This window comes from Arachis hypogaea, chromosome 15 (assembly GCF_003086295.3).
Source record: "Arachis hypogaea cultivar Tifrunner chromosome 15, arahy.Tifrunner.gnm2.J5K5, whole genome shotgun sequence".
NCBI lineage: Eukaryota > Viridiplantae > Streptophyta > Magnoliopsida > Fabales > Fabaceae > Arachis > Arachis hypogaea.
Window position 1 is genome coordinate 114,828,517 of NC_092050.1, and position 15,237 is coordinate 114,843,753.

Consider the following 15,237-nt stretch of genomic DNA (forward strand, 5'->3'; position numbering starts at 1 on the left):
TTGATCCTACTAAGTATGATCTAAACTTGTCAATGGCATAAACCACTGCAAGCAATTCTTTTTCTGTGGTTGTGTAATTTTTCTGGGCATTATTTAAAACACAGCTAGCATTATAAATGACATGCAGAAGCTTGTTATGCCTCTGTCCCAATACTGCACCAATGGCATGGTCACTGGCATCACACATTAGTTTGAATGGTAATGTGTAGTCTGGTGCAGAAATAACTGGTGCTGTGACCAACTTAGCTTTCAGAGTTTCAAACGCCTGCTGACACTCTGTGTCAAATATAAATAGCGTGTCAGCAGCTAGTAGATTGCTCAGAGGTTTTGAAATTTTTGAAAAATCCTTTATAAACCTCCTATAGAATCTTGCATGCCCCAGAAAGCTTCTGATTGCCTTAACATTGGCAGGTGGTGGTAATTTTTCAATTACTTCCACTTTAGCTTGATCCACCTCTATTCCTTTGTTTGAAATTTTATGTCCAAGGACAATTCCTTCAGTCACCATAAAGTGACATTTTTCCCAGTTTAAAACTAGGTTGGTCTCTTGGCATCTTCTCAGAACAAGTGCTAAATGGTTAAGGCAGGAGCTGAATGAGTCTCCAAATACTGAGAAGTCATCCATGAAGACTTCCAAAAATTTTTCTACCATATCAGAGAAGATAGAGAGCATGCACGTCTAAAAGGTTGCAGGTGCATTGCACAGACCAAAAGGCATCCTTCTATAGGCAAACACTCCAGAAGGACATGTGAATGCTATTTTCTCTTGGTCCTGAGGATCTACTGCAATTTGGTTGTAACCTGAATAGCCATCCAAAAAGCAATAATATTCATGACATGCTAGTCTCTCTAGCATCTGGTCTATGAATGGTAAAGGAAAGTGATCCTTCCTGGTGGCTGTATTAAGCCTTCTGTAATCAATACACATACGCCACCCTGTAACTATTCTTGTAGGAACCAGTTCATTCTTTTCATTATGAACCACTGTCATGCCTCCCTTCTTGGGGACAACTTGAATAGGGCTTACCCAGGGATTATCAGAAATAGGATAAATAATCCCAGCCTCCAGTAACTTGGTAACCTCTTTCTGCACCACCTCCTTCATGGCTGGATTTAGCCGCCTTTGTGGTTGAACCACTGGCTTAGCATCGTCCTCCAATAGGATTTTGTGCATGCATCTTGCTGGGCTGATGCCCTTAAGATTACTTATGGACCACCCAAGAGCTGTCTTGTATGTCCTTAGCACTTGAAGTAGTGCTTTCTCTTCCTGTGGATTTAAAGCAGAGCTTATAATCATCGAAAAAGTGTCACCTTCTCCCAGAAATGCATATTTCAGGGATGGTGGTAGTGGTTTGAGCTCGGGTTTAGGAGGTTTCTCCTCTTCTTGAAGAATTTTCAGAGGCCCTTTTATTTCCTCTGATTCCTCCAGATCAGGCTGAACATCTTTAAAGATGTCTTCTAGCTCTGATTCAAGACTCTTAGCCATGTTGATCTCCTCTACCAGGGAGTCAATAATATCAACACGCATGCAGTCTTTTGATGTGTCTGGATGCTTCATTGCCTCAACAACATTCAGCCTGAACTCATCCTCATTGACTCTCAAGGTCACTTCCCCTTTTTGGACATCAATGAGGGTTCGTCCAGTTGCTAGGAAGGGTCTTCCTAGAATGAGAGTTGCACTCTTGTGCTCCTCCATCTCCAGTACTACAAAGTCAGTGGGAAAGGCAAATGGCCCAACCTTGACAATTAGGTCCTCATTTATGCCTGATGGGTATTTAATGGAGCCATCAGCAAGTTGAAGACATATCCGGGTTGGTTTGACCTCTTCAGTCAAGCCAAGCTTTCTGATAGTGGATACAGGGATTAGATTAATACTTGCCCCAAGGTCACATAGGGCTGTCTTGGTACAAGTACACTCTAATGTGCATGGTATCATAAAGCTTCCGGGATCCTTAAGCTTTTCTGGTAAGCTTGTTAGGATGACTGCACTGCATTCTTCAGTGAGAAAAACTTTTTCTGTTTCTCTCCAATCCTTCTTATGACTTAAGATCTCTTTCATGAACTTAGCATAAGAGTGATGACAAGTCATTTTAGCCTAGTTTCACTAGTCTTTTTCTTTTGTTTTCATTTAGTTTTATGCACTTTCTTGTATTATAAATTAACCATTTGAATTGGAATTGCATGGTTTCCTTAAATCAATCAACCACCTCTTAATTGATACAAAATCATGAGATTCAAGCCAACTTTAGTTGATAACTAATTGATTTATAAACCTTGTGAATTTTGTGACACTTTGATTGGTTGTTTTGATTACTTGTAGGTGAAGAAAGGAAACAAAAGATGTGCCAACATTATGGAAGAAGGTTGCAAGAATGGGTTTAAGAAAATGGAATTCACGTTTGAGCTAACGTTTGAGTCAAACGTCAACTCAAACGTGAGTAGCAGTTGAAGAACACCCTGGGGAAAGCCAACGTTTGCGCCAACGTTTGCCTCAAACGTTGAGGTCAAACGTTGGCTGAAGAATGAAGCTCATGGAAGGCAACGTTTGAGCCAACGTTTGCCTCAAACGTGAGGTCAAACGTTGGCTCCAAAAGAGAAGAGAATTGAAGCTCCTGGGAAGGCAACGTTTGCGCCAACGTTTGCCTCAAACGTGAGGTCAAACGTTGGCGCCAAAGAGAAGAGAAATGGCATCCCTGGAGGCAGCAACGTTTGAGCCAACGTTTGACTCAAACGTGAGGTCAAACGTTGGCGCCAAACAGCATGAAGGGGGCACACTTCAAACAAGAATAACTTGAGTTGTAGATGTCCAATTGAGGTGATTCCAAGTGGGTTAGAAAGCTGACATTCAGAGCTTTCCAACCATATATAATAGTCTCTATTGGGCACAAAAATTGGCAACACAACAAGAGGACAAAGTAGCCCCAAGAAGCATGCAAGAGGGAAGAACCACGTTTGAGCTCACGTTTGACCTCAAACGTTAGCTCAAACGTGGATGACAGCAAATGGCCTATGCTGCATAATTTCACTCAAGTAACATTTGAGTCAACGTTTGACTCAAACGTTGGCTCAAACGTGAATGACTCATGGCCCGGTTCACTAATGGATTTCTTCCCAACACCAAGAGCAATCAACGGAGGCTACTATCAACCCAATTCCATCAAGACTAAAGGCCCAATTCAATGCTTAATGATCATTGGAAGAAAGTGTATAAATAGCTTAGGATTTGAAGTTTTTAGGGAGCTTTTTCCTTTTGAGTTTTTACTGAGTGATTTTGGGAGAGAGCTTTTGGTTTTGAGCTACTTGGAGTGATCTTTAATTTCTTTGTCTTGGGGAAGGAGAATTCATTCCTCTTCCTCTTAGTTTTATTGCTTTCAATTTCAATTACACTTGTCTTGGATCTTGGGTTGGAGATTTGAAGAAATTCTGTTTCAATCTCATCCTTGGATCTCTCTGCTTATTTACTGAATTTAAATTTCTGTCTCTGTTACTTACTTCTCATCTACTTTCCTTGCAATTTACAATTCCCTTGAAATTGTTCTTGTTGGATCTAGGAAGGCATTGAGATCTAGACTTGGTTTTCTAGTCTCTGGGCCCTGAGATCTAAATTCCCAATTTACATTTTGTTTCTTGCTTTTAATGTTCATTTACTTTACTGCTTCAAGATCCGCTTCAATCCCAATTCCCTTTTACTCTTCTGTTTAATGCAATTCAACTTCTCCTTGTTTAAATTCTGCAAATCCATTCCCCAATTCCCTTTATAATTCCAGCCGTTTACATTTCTTGCACTTTAAGATTCCGCAATTTACATTTCTTGCATTCTAAGTTTCTGCTATTTAATTTCTTGTTCTTTAAGATTCAGCACTTTAATTCCCTGTTCTCTTTATTTCCATGCAATTTAATTTCTGCAAATCACAAATCACCCAACCAAAACTTGATTCGCTTGACTAAATCAACCACTAAACTAAAATTGCTCAATCCTTCAATCCCTGTGGGATCGACCTCACTCCCGTGAGTTTTTATTACTTGATGCGACCCGGTGCACTTGCCGGTTAGTTTTGGGTATTTTAGAAGATTCAGTTTTCCACAAATTTTCCCATCAAAGAGGGTATTTGCTCAAGTGCCTCTGCAAACGGAATCTTTATTTCAAGAGTCCTAAGATAGTCTGCAAAGTGGGCAAATTGTTTATCCTGTTCTACTTGGCGGAGTTTCTGAGGATAAGGCATTTTGGTTTTATATTCTTTAACCTTAGTTGCTGCAGGTTTATTTCCTACAGAGGCAGGTTGAGAAGCCTTCTTGAGGGAGTTATTATCAGCACTTGCAGGTGTCTGATCCCTCACTGGCATTTGAACGCCAGGATTGGGTGTTTAACGCTATATTCCTATCCTTTTCTGGCGTTTGAACGCCAGAACTGAACATGGATTGGGCGTTTAACGCCGGTTTTTCACCCTTTTCCGGCGTTTGAACGCCAGACTTGTTCCTCTCTGGGCTCTTACTGTCCTCAGTGGGATTTTGGATAGCATGTTGCTCATCCCCTGTCAGCTGTTCTTTTCTTGGCTTTCTGCTGCTTTGAGTTGAGGTATTTAACGTTTTTCCACTTCTTAATTGAACTGCTTGGCACTCCTCTGTTATCTATTTTGATAACTACTGTTTTGTCTGATTTAATTATGATTCCATATCCTTGTTAGCAATTTTGGTTTCTTGTAGCATCTCCTTAAATTCTGCTAACTGCCTTGTTATAGAAGATAGTTGCTGATTGAGTTCAGCAACTTGTTCCTGAGGACTAAAGTCAGTTGAGACTGCCTTAGCTTCTTCTTTCATGGGGGACTCATTACTTATGTACAGATGCTGATTTCTAGCAACTATATCAATAAGCTCTTGAGCCTCTTCAATAGTCTTTCTCATGTGTATAGATCCGCCAGCTGAGTGGTCTATAGATATCTGAGCTTTTTCTGTAAGCCCATAGTAGAAGATGTCTAATTGCACCCACTCTGAAAACATTTCAGAGGGGCATTTCCTTAGCATCCCTCTGTACCTCTCCCAGGCGTTATAAAGGGATTCATCATCCTCTTGTTTAAAGCTTTGGATGTCCAACCTTAGCTATGTCATCCTTTTTGGAGGGAAATATTGATTCAGAAATTTGTCTGATAACTGTTTCCATGTTCTTATGCTTGCTGTGGGTTGGTTATTTAACCACCTCTTAGCTTGATCTTTTACAGCAAACAGAAATAGTAACAGCCTGTATATGTTCTGATCTACCTCCTTGTCATGCACTGTGTCAGAAATTTGCAAGAACTGTGCCAGAAACTCAGTAGGTTCTTCTTGTGGAAGACCGGAATACTGGCAATTTTGCTGCACCATGACAATGAGCTGAGGATTTAGCTCAAAACTGCTTGCTCTGATGGGAGGTATACAAATGCTACTCCCATATGCAGCAGTAATGGGGTTAGCATATAAACCCAGAGTCCTTCTGGACTGTTCATTTCCACTTTGGTCCATGATGGATAAAAGGGAATTGATATGAATTCCAATTAAAATATATTTTTGTTTTTATTTTATTTTAGTAGAAAAAACCGAATAATTAAAAATAAATAAAAATAACAGGATAAAATAAAATAATTAGAAATTAAAATATAAATTTCGAAAACTAAGAGAAAATAAATTTGAAAACGAAAATAATTACTTAATTAAGAAGATTTGAAAAACTTTGGATATGATTTTTGAAAAAGATTTTGAAATTTGAAATTTCAAAACTAAGATAAGATAGAATAAAAAGTTTTAAAATAAAAATATGAATTTTTAAAGGAAAATTCAAAAATTAGGTAAAATAAAGAGAAAATATATTTTTGAATTTAATGAAGAAAGAGAAAAACAGTAAAAATAACACCAAACTTCAATTTTTAGATCAAAACAAAGGAAACAAACAGGAAAACTTTGAATATCACAATGAACGCTAAGAACAACTTTTGAAAAATTTTTAAGAAAATAGAAACACAAAGGACACCAAACTTAAAATAAGAAACTAAACTCAAACAGAAAAACTCAGTTATTAGTTTTTTTTTTAATTTTTGAAAAAATTTGAAAACAAAAATAAGGATTTTTTTGAAAAGAAATTCAACAAAAAACAATAATAGAAGACTCTAAACCAAAAAGAAAAATTTTTCCTAATCTAGGCAACAAAATAAACCGTCAGTTGTCCAATCTCGAACAATCCCCGGCAACGACGCCAAAAACTTGGTGCACGAATTGCAAATCACACTTTTCACAACTCGTACCACTAACCAACAAGTGCACTGGGTCGTCCAAGTAATACCTTACATGAGTAAGGGTCGATCCCACGGAGATTGTCGGCTTGAAGCAAGCTATGGTTATCTTGTAACACTTAGTCAGGATATCAATAGTAATTCTTAATTTCAATAGTAAAAAGTAAAAAAGCATCAAATAAATACTTGTTATGCAGTAATTGAGAACAGATTGAGGTTTTGGAGATGCTTCGTCTTCTGGATCCTTGCTTTCCTCCCATCTTCTTCTTCACACACGCAAGGCTCCTTCCATGACAAGCTGTGTGTTGGTGGATCACCGTTGTCAGTGGCTACCATCTGTCCTCTCAGTGAAAAGGGTCCATGTATATGGCTAATCATCTGTCGGTTCTCACTTGTGTTGGAATAAGATCCATTGATCCTTTTGCGTATGTAACTACGCCCAATACTTGTGAGTTTGAAGCTCGTCACAGTCATCCCTTCTTGGATCCTACTCAGAATACCACAGACAAGGTTTAGACGTTCCGGATCTCAGGGATGCTGCCAATTGATTCTAGCTTTTACCACGAAGACTCTGGATTAAGGGTTTGAACGCTTTGTTGTCAGGAGAGGCAATCAAACTCCTGAACCAGGAGCCCAAGAGATATACACTCAAGCTATTACAGATAGAACGTAAGTGGTTGTTAGGCACGCGTTCATAGGTTGAGAATGATGATGAGTGTCACGGATCATCACATTCTTCATGGTTAGGTACGAGTGAATATCTTAGAACAGAAACAAGCGTGTTGAATAGAAAATAGAAGTAATTGCATTAATTCATCGAGACACAGCAGAGCTCTTCACCCCCAATCATGGAGTTTAGAGACTCATAGTGTAGAGATACAATGTAAAACATGAAAAATGTCATGAGATGCCAAATAAATCTCTAAAAGTAGTTTTTATATTAAGCTAGTGACCTAGGTTTACAGAAATTGAGTAAACTAAGATAGATAGTGCAGAAATCCACTTCCGGGGCCCACTTGGTGTGTGCTTAGGCTAAGCATTGAAGCTTTCATGTGTAGAGACTTTTTTTGGAGTTAAACACTAGGTTGTATCCTGTTTTTGGCGTTTAACTCTGGTTTGCAACATGTTTCTGGCGTGTAACGCCAGAATAGGCTAAAGACTTAGCGTTAAACGCCAATTTGCGTCGTCAAAACTTGGGCAAAGTATGGACTATTATATATTGCTGGAAAGCCCTGGATGTCTGCTTTCCAACGCAATTGAGAGCGCGCCAATTAAGCTTCTGTAGCTCCAGAAAATCCATTTCAAGTGCAGGGAGGTCAAAATCCAACAGCATCTGCAGTCCTTTTTCAGCCTGTGAATTAGATTTTTGCTCAGGTCCCTCAATTTCAGCCAGAAAATACCTGAAATCACAAAAAAACACACAAACTCATAGTAAAGTCCAGAAATGTGATTTTTGCATAAAAACTAATAAAAATATACTAAAAAGTAGCTAGATTCTACTAAAAATTATACGAAAATATCCCCAAAAAGCGTATGTAATATCTGCTCATCAGTACGCACACTTTCTGATTTTTCCATTTGTGTGTACGCACAAAGGGTTGTGCGTTCGCACACTTGTTGAAAAGCTCCAAACTCTATTTCTTCATAAATTCTCCACTTTTACATGCTTTTTCTTCATTCCTTCAATCGAATATTTGCCTTACAAGCCTAAAATCACTCAACAAACACATCAAGGCATCAAATAGAATTAAAGTGAATAAAATTTAGCAAATAAGGGCCTAAAAAGTATGTTTTCACTTTAAACATAATTTAGGAAGAATTTACAAAACTATGCTATTTCATTGAATAGTATAGGAAAAGTTGATAAAATCCACCTAATTAGAGCAAATTAATACCATAAAATGTGGATTTATCACATCCCCACACTTAAAAAATAGCATGTCCTCATGCTAAACTCAAGAAAGAAACAAGGGGTATTACATTTATTCAATGCAAGAAAACTACCTATATGCAGTCTATCTAAATGAATGCAACTACTTAGTCAAAATGAATCAATTTCCAATAATACATATATAAACATAAGGGCTAAAGCAATTTCAATCAAGTCAAATCCACAATTGAATTGAGTTATTGAAAAGAGTTTAACAACTTGCAAGATAAGCAATAATAATAAGTGGAAACATAGAATTTGAGCAATCGAACCCCTCACCGGATGTGTATACACTCTAATCGCTCAAGTGTTTAGGGTTGATTCACTCAATTCTCTTCTAATCAAGCTTTCTAAGATTTGTTTTTTATCTAACAATCAACAATTATTCAATGCATGAATACAAGTATCATGAGGACTTTTCATGGTTGTAATGGGGTTATGGTAAAGGTAAGGATGCATATGGTCAAGTGAGCTTGAAATTTGCCTCTTTGATTAGTCTAAGCTCTCACTAACATATATAACAACCTATACAACTCAAAGTAAACCTAATGACCCATTCCTCACTTTTCTTACACACTCATGCATTCTCTTCAATTCACATTCCATATGCATTATTATTATTATTCTACTTTGGGGCATTTTGTCCCCCTTTTTATTGCTTTCTTTTTCTATTTTTTTTCTCATTTTCATTTCATTATTTTTTCTTCAAACTAAAATATATACAAAAGTATCAATGCATATGGTTTAAGCATTTGATGCATGAGTATGTACCCAATCTCGAAGATTTTCAACAAAAGTACAAACATCTACTTTTACCTCAACCAAAGTTCCCAAACTTTTCCACACTTAGATGATACACACTCTCACTAGCCTAAGCTAATCAAAGATCCAAATAAGGAATATTTATTGTTTTTCACTTAGGGTTAATGATGTGCTAAAATTAAGAACAAAAGGGGATTAAAATAGGCTCAAAGTTGGTTAACAAAGGAAGATAAAAGGGTAGGCTATTTGGGTAAGTGAGCTAAATAAAGTGATGGCCTCAATCATATTTATATATCAAACAATGGACATAAAGAATCAAAAAAATCAAAGATTGCAATCATAAAAAGAGAATAATACACACAAGAATGAAAATAGTGGTTATATGAAGTAACCACACAATTAGGCTCAAAACTCACATGCTTATGTGTTCTTAGCCCAAAAATGTGTTCCATAATATATTTCAAGCAAGTTTCAATAAAAACAAATACCAACTCAAAACAATTAGTATATCAGTGCCCTACTAAGAATGTTTTTCTTGGAGAATTTCATTATTTTAACTAAGCTTATTAACGAAATGCAATAAACTAAGAAAAAAATACAATTAAAGATCTAAAGTATATACAAACTAAGAAAAATAAAATATGCAAGTATTTGGAATTAGAATTTGTCACCCAAGATTGCTGATCAGTGACGACCTCCCCACACTTAAAGGGTTGCACGGTCCTCCATGCATTCAACGGTGAGCAAGGGGGGTATGGCGACTTCAGATTGCCACCTTCAGCTGGTGGATCAATCGGCTACTGCGTGTTCTTTCTCCCGCTTTCCTTGTTGCTTATGGTGACTCATCCATGAAAAATAGAAAATAGGATAGTAAGATGAGTGGATGCAAAAGCAAGGAAGCAAAGATTGTTGGAATGAGGTGAGAATCACTAAAATGAAGTGAGTGAATACATTTATGACATGAAGGAAACAAGTGTGTGAATTCTAAGTTGCGCGATTTAGAACACACACACTAGCATAAAAAGTTATGTCACAATTACACAAAAGAAACATGCACTTCACTCATTCTAGTGTGCTTGAAATACTTTAAAGAAAGCTTGTAGGTTAACATAAACAAACAAGTAATGAAGAAGCACAAGAGCATTCAAGCAAGAATCAAGCAATTGTGAAATAGATGATAGAGGAAAGTTTGTTTGCAACACCTAAATGACATGAAGTGAAAAAACATGGCAAGCCTAGTCCACAGAGCTTAAAAAGCTCAAAAAATGTCACTAGGTAAGCTTATGATCCAATTTCACAATTCCTTAATTTCAATGCATCAACTAGGTGACTTAAATAAAAATCAATCATAACAAGTATCACCTATCAAAAAATGTATCAACTAAAAACAAATTGCCTAATGATATATAATGGAATCGAATTACATGGTGGCTAGCTACAACATGCAATTTAGAAATCCAAAAATATTCATGAAGGCAATGTCATAAGTACTTAGTATGTGCAAATATTCAATATTCAAAACTCAATACCAAGCAACAAAGTATGACCTCAACGAAGATATCCAATAATAAATAGCAATAAAAATATCAATAATTCAGCAGCAATGTCTCAACAGAATCAACAAATTAACTCAATCATCCAACACTTAGCACCAAAATAGTAAATAACTAACTAACTAAATAACCAACTAACTAACTAACTAAAGGAGAGTATGGTGGGTGACGAATGATAGTGGTGGGTGATGATTGAAGAAGAGAACACTACACCAGGAACGGAACATAGCGGCAAATAATTGGCGGCGTTTCACCTTGCCACCGCAAAGCAGTGGTGCGGATGAATGCTCTCTTCGTGTGCCGCCACAACAGCGGCGATTCCGTAGTTAAACGCCGGTAGGTAAGGATCTCTTAACTCAAATTCTGTTTTACCCCCCTTTTTAATTTATCCTATAAATTCTAATTGAATCTTCCCCAAGTCAAGCAGAACCCCGCAAAACCTCCTTGGAAGTACGCGAACACTGCCGTCGCTGATCCACTGTGCCACTGCTGCTAATCCTGGGTCCTCTGGCCGCCATCGAGCTTTTGCCTCAGCCACAGTTCTGGAAACCCATACTCCCTTGTCCAGGGTGTGCGAAATCCATAAGATCTGCAACACCCTGCGCCTCTGTCTGGGTTGTGGAGTCGCGCAGCTCCCATACACGCTTCTCCCATCACCTTGGTCGTGCATGACACTGTTGAGCCACCCTCCACCGTTCGCCATCTTGAGCTATCGCGGCCTCTCCTTGTCCCTTGTTAGTTCTAACAATTTGAGCTTTCCTTAGTGTTTTCACTCTTAGTTTGGAATTTTGAACAGGAATTGGTCCATATCTTCTATTAATTGGGGTTAACTGCTGCTGTTTAGGGTTAGGGATTTGATTCATGTGACTTGGTCCCATAAGAGCAAGCTTAGCTGGCTAATCAAAGATTCCGCTTCTATCATAATTTTAACCAATTGAACACGTGAGTGTTGAATGGCTAGATAGTTAATTGAGTTAGATGAATTAGCAGATTGTAATGCAACCTTGTCTCCCTAACAGAGCATGCCTTGTTTAATTAGAACCTAAACATGGAAAAAGGTCAAGTTAATATTAACATCACTTAATTAGAACCTAAACATGGAAAAATTTGAGTTAATATTAACCCTGTTTCAGCACAAAAATTAATATTCATGCAAGTTTTGAGTTCTTAAGTAATTTTCAAGCATAAGGGATAATGTATATCTAGTTTTCAATAGTAAACATAAAACCTGATAATGTTTAATTTTACCATGTTAGAGAGAAGCTATATGAGCTAATTATAGTAGTTAGATTATACATCAGCAAGACTGAACTATAATAGTTAGTTTACATACTTCCCTGACTGACTTTGTAAATGAGTAAGAGGTTGGCATCTTCCTTCAATCATTGCCATTATACCATCCCTGCCACAGAATGTGCACTGCATGCCAAGTTAAAGTTAGAGGTGCTAAATGTAATAGAATTCCACTCAGTTGTAACTAGCAATGTATATATATAACTATTATAATATATATATATATTATAACTTCTAAGTTGTCACATTAATAAAATTGTAAATTTCAGAACTCATCAAATCTACAACCATGAGCAGAAATTATTTTAGATAGATAACTTCACAGTTCAAAAATACCAGAGCTACATATCATTAATCTCCAATGGTGCACTCATTCAAATCAATCTTATTGAAATAAATTCAATGGAGACTATAGCCATCAAAAATCAACATCAAAGTTTTGTCCTACTAGATTACATCAGTGCTAGTCAAATCTTGTTGATATTAATACCAGCACGATCAGAGTGATACAACATTTTTGAGTCAAGTACCAAGCCAACTCCATAGGAATTCATAGAATTCATAATCTGTTAGTTCACTAATGCCCTTATATATTACTAACTACTAACTAAATAAATAAATCCCTAACAACCCTTAATAAGCCCTTATTTTTTATCAGTACTCAATTTTGTACCTGCTTGCTTAGTTGAATCTCTTTGAAGCATATACATGTCATTGTACAATTTACAATTATCCTTGCTGCCTAGTTCCTGAGATGGCTGCATTATCAAAAAATTTGGTTTATTGTGTCTGAATCATTGATTTTGTGAAGGCTCATTCATTACACTTGCTCTATATCAGAAAATTTGGTTTATTTGCAGCAGAGAAGCTTCCAGAGCACAATCCAAACAAGGTTATTTTTCTTGAAACTATCTTATTATATATGTATATGTTGATCTTGATTTATTATTATTGTACTATTCCTCTTTAGCCTTACTGAGGATTAGAATTGATCATTCTGTAGCAAGGAAAAGGAAAAATAATAAGAAGGGATTGCGACTGATATAAACTATAATAATAAGATGTCTCATTTTATTAGAAAGATTTAGAACTTAGAGAGGTGTAGATGTAATGAAAATACCTAATGTGAACATGGAAAAAGAAGTTGGCAAGACTAAAACTCTGATGCACTGTTGGTAGCCTCATGATTTGCTCTACTATGCATGCTTAGCATATAAAACAAGTACACGTGGTTTTGTTTGCATGAGTGACTCACTATGCTAAGGGGAGAAACAAAAAAAGATCAACAAAATTTATTGGTAAAGCTATGCTTTTTTTTTAATCTTTTGTTACATTTTTAGTGCTCTATGCCATTGATTGCATTGGAAGCAATTAGGTGGTATAGGAGACAATAATAATGATGTTTTTTGCATTGTTGTTTCTAAATTATGATATTTGATTGGGATTGAATTAAAGAACTCATATTGCTTGGAAATTTCAATAGTGCAATTTTGTCATAAGCCAAATAAGATCATTAATTCGAAATTAATTGGCTTAGAGGTTAATTATAACACATTTCAATCTTAATTGAAATTCAATATTTTTTATTTTTCACAAAAAAAAACACTATTTAATTAAAAAAAAGTAATATGATATAGATTGCATTTAAACATTTTGCAATAATTCAATAGTTCAATCCAACAAGGTATTTCAAAAATTAGATAAAAAAAATCAAAGTTAATTGCATAATATTTTAGCAACGTCCATACTTTCTTTTCTTTAACAGAAAATGAATATAATAGTCAAAATATTAATATATAATTCAACAATTGAACGGCTAATATACATTCTATAACAATTACTAAATGATATTCTCTCCTCCACCCCCTCTTTTTTTTTAATTATTATTTTAGTTGCTGATTTGTCACAATTTCATCTCAGTTGCCAAAAATATTATATTTGATGATTTTATTTTATTTTATCATTCAAGTAGCTTGTTGCTTATAGTTTTGGAACTCTTCATGGGTGCTATCTTAGTAGGTGAAGAATGATAATTGATGTAGGTACTTATGATGTAGTCATTGCATCATTCTAATTTAGTTACAAAATATTATGCATGATTCATTTAATATTTTTCATTAAATAAAATATGAACTTCACTTAAACAAGCTTAAGTTAATATGATATCAGACTTCATATAAACAAGCTCATTGGCTCTTTTGCATGATAATATATTACAAATCAGAAAACATTATTCAAATTAGGGTATGAGTAGACACAATACTATTTAAGATTTGATTCAGTTAGTGAAACAAAATACTAAATCCTCAAAATGATAACTATGGTTTGGATTAAAGATACAAGATAGAATTATAGAAATCTTCCAGAATACATATTTCAGAGTTTAAATTTTCATGTTCGTCTCTCCTCTTTTTTTTTTCTAGGTAAAAAAACTATTGCACTCATAGGCCTGCCTTTTTTAATCCTAGTTTTTATGCTCTTTTTCACTGGACCAATTATTTGCACTTACACGGTAGATGACAGGATATGGAAACTATAATACGACTTTCTTAGAAGCATATCTAAAACAAAATGTCTTCAATGTCAAGATATTATTTTAACAAACTAGCCCTTCGGATAAATCCAGGTGGATGGATACTTGGATCATAATACAATCTCAGTTAAAAACCCCATTTAAGAATGCTTTCTTAAGATTGAGTTGTTTAAGAGGCCAGCCTTTGAAAAGTGTAGTTGATAAAATAATTATAGTGGTAGAGGAAAGAATTATTGGACTACAAATTCGGAGACACCCATTTGCCACCAATCTATATTTGTATTTCTTTATGGAGTTTAGGTGCACGATTCACTACAGAGAGCCACTTGCAAGTTGGAACCTATAAAAATGGGATTCGGGTAAGTTAAGACCAATGCATGGTCTTATTTCTCATAAAAAAAACTCGTGGTCTTCTTTCATTGCTTGAAGCTTGTGATAAGAATTTAAGACTTGAGAGAGAGTTTATGGTGGATTTTGAATAAGATCAGAATTTTTTGTTGATGCCAGTGATAAGAATTATGAGCAAGATCTTATTGTCCTTATTATCTTTTTGATTGATAATTGGTCTCTGTGTGCTTTCCTTTTTCTTCTGCTTCTTATTTATAGTATTAATAATAAATACTTTGTACAGACACGCTATGAAATACTTTGGTCATTGAACTGGATGTTGCATCACGGGAGAAATTCAAGCTCATAGAACATGGCCTTGAACGACTATGGGATAGTAAGAAATACATTATATATGCAATGGTAATATAATAGGATTGTATGTCACACTCTAATGTATTAATTGTTCCTTTATGTTTGGATATGATGCTGGACTCTCAGGGTTATCTCGACCAAAGATCCAAGAGGCATTCGAAGAACCAGGAGAGGTGGTTCCAGATTTGATAGAGAAAGAGGATG